At 38.4% G+C, this 2865-nt stretch overlaps 1 pseudogene; it reads right to left on the bottom strand.

Moving 5' to 3' along the window:
* Positions 1-1316: 1316 nt before the first annotated feature.
* LOC138384919 (zinc finger CCHC domain-containing protein 9 pseudogene) lies at positions 1317-2066 on the bottom strand (annotated as a pseudogene).
* Positions 2067-2865: the final 799 nt, after the last annotated feature.

The raw sequence follows: 2865 nt of genomic DNA, 5'->3' as shown, positions 1-2865 counted from the left end.
TAGGAGTGCAAGGGAAAGAAAAATTAAGGATGAAATGTAGTTTTTGACTTGAGAAAATCACTGTAATGTAGTTCCATTCACTGATTTAGAGAATGATGGAGTGAGTTTGGGTGGTAGGGAAGGTTCCCACTCTTACAGGGTCTATATGAATTTAAACAACTGTGAGGCATCAAAGTGAAAATGGCCAGTAAACATTTGAAAACATGATATGGGTCTCAGAAGGAAAAGCCAGGATACAGTTGGGGATGTGAAGGTCTCCTGCACAATGGTACAAGGTGATGCCATTGAAATGGATGAGATTTCAGGCAGAAGGATCAGCAGCAGGCAGAGGTATACCAGTGTGGAATGTTTTGACAATGGCAAGTAAAAGTTGGATTCACATGGGAAGTAACAAGACAGAAGGCTGAAAAGAGACCAAGTTATGCAAAGCTTTAAAATCAGTAGATGTTTGGACCTTTTTCCTTTATGCAAATTGAAGATATCTTCTGTTTGTGTTTCAGTAATGGGCACAACATAATTGCATATGCTGTAGATAAGCAAGCAGTTTGTGGGTGTGATTTGTGTGTATTTGTAGGAGTATCTGTTCATGTTCATGTAGGCTAAGTAAGAGATAAACTTTCAGATGAGAAATATTGAGACTCTAAGTTTAGAGGTTATTGGATATGGTAAGGAAATGTTAGTAGTGGAATCTCCTGCATTTGACTAAAGGGGTGTGTTTGTGTTGGGCAGTGATATGTAACAGAGAATCATACATAGAAGTAAGTTTATAAAGATGGAGCAACAGAGTTGCAGTGAGGCATCCTTTCCTTTAGATAAACAAGATCAACCTTGTGTCTGCCTTTGATGTTATAAATATCCAAGTAAGGTCACTGGAGCACTGGTTCTCTAGTTATTGACCATTTCATCAAGGAGCAGTCATCTTCAATATAAAACTTGTCACTAGGTTCAGAGCAAATATTTGCAAATGCAGTGATTAAATGCCATCATAATAATTAATAATCACATTTTTCTTTGAGTTCACAAAGATAAGAGTTCAATTTTAAATTGTATATTAAGATTGTGATGTCATAAAACAGGGTATCTTTTCTTTGGATGCAATTTTTTTTTCTTTAAGCAAAAAAAGCAAACACACACACACACACACACACACACAAACTCCATTGCTATACATATGACTTGATTTAACTAGAAACCTTAGAAATATAGTCAATACCCAAGGCTAATGCTAAGAAAACAGAGAAGAGGCAGGGATAATCCAACAGGACCAACCACAAAATGTACATAAGGTTTTTTTAGATTTAGTAGTACAGGAATGGCTAATACCTTGAATAAATGAAACCAATGATTCTAGGAAGATGAATATTTTGGCTTCTGTGACCATCTAATAGATCTGAATTCCATCTTTCAGGGAAATCTTTCTTAAAATATTCCACACAGCTACAAAGTTTGCAACCACCACCATGGGCACAAAGTCCTTTGGGATTATCAGGAAAAGATCTAGACAGGTACCCCATTTCCCACAAACAAAACATTTTGTGAAAGGGAAGTCACCAAGAGCTGGGTTTATTTTAGCCTTGCACTTGGTTATTTCATGCTTTGTGGACCCACACTCACAACATATTCCAGTACCCATATCTTTATTTTCAAGGGTAGCTGGGCAATTTGCAATTCCATGACCAGGTTTTCTACAATGGAAATCTACCATTGCATTTTTCTTTGCTGCCTGTCTTTTTAATGGTTTTTCTTCCCACCAACCGTCTTTCTTTAAACCTTCTGCAATTTCTTCCCTTACTGCCTGTTTGTCAATTGCTACCATCTCGCCATTGTGAACCATCTGTGAGTTCTGTCTTAGGTGTTCCAGGAATCCATTCACATCTTCACTTAAGTATTCTTTTTTCTTTTTGTTCTTTGTATGTTTTGTTTGGGGTGCACTATTTTTAAAGGTCAGCCTATTGACTTCAAGTTGTTTAAGCTTTGGTAGGTTTTGGCTTGTTCCCTCAAAGGACTTCTTTTCCATGCCCTCCTATGATGTTATGTGTGATAGTAACTCATGCCCATCTGGTCATAGTTTCATCAGAGGTACCTTCTCAATCTTGAGCAAATCCTTCAGAGCAGCAGTTAACGAGCCAGAGAAGCTTGCCCCCTACCCCATGGCAGTATCAGCATTTGACACCAAAAGCTGGAATTCCTTTTTATATTTTTGTTACCTTTTCTATAAAATTATTTCAAAATAATATGTGAAAAATTGAAAAAAAATAGTTCAACAATTTTGAGAAGCAAAAATCTAGGCAGAAGTACTTTTAATTTCCTAAATCAAAGATATCTAAAATTGTTCATTTTTTTATAATAGCCAGGTTTTGGTCTGAAAATGTTGGTTCTTGACGGGCTCATGGCCAAAGAATGACCAGACATGCCAAAGTAAGGCAAGCACAAAAATGAGGTTTATTGAGGAGAGAGATAGAATTATAGAGCCAAAGCAAGATACAGGTTTACAGAGCATGATGCATATGCCACAGACAACATTCCAGCCCATTGTCGCAGCAAAGGGAGAGCAGAAAGGAGGGTGCAAAAAGAGGGCCTTCATTATGGTCTGCATCTTGTTTTATAGTGCCTGGATCGGGACCCCCCCCAAGTGGCTCAGATGTCACCATGGAACCACCTTGGACAGTTGGGAATCACACAATCTAAGCCTTAACTACTCATGCAGGTTGTTCTAGGCCAATTTCTGGGCTCTATGATATCTATGCTGTTTGGCCTGTGAGCTAGAGAGTCCTCTGCATTCTTTTGCAGCTGGCTCACTAAGTTATGATTGACTGATTCGTAGGATATTCCCTCCTCCCCCAGGTATGGAGAGGATTAGGATGG

Source organism: Eulemur rufifrons, chromosome 6 (genome assembly GCF_041146395.1).
Source record: "Eulemur rufifrons isolate Redbay chromosome 6, OSU_ERuf_1, whole genome shotgun sequence".
In the NCBI taxonomy this organism is placed as follows: domain Eukaryota; kingdom Metazoa; phylum Chordata; class Mammalia; order Primates; family Lemuridae; genus Eulemur; species Eulemur rufifrons.
The sequence above is the reverse complement of the archived record's forward strand: the minus strand, read 5'-3'. Positions and strand labels throughout refer to the sequence as shown.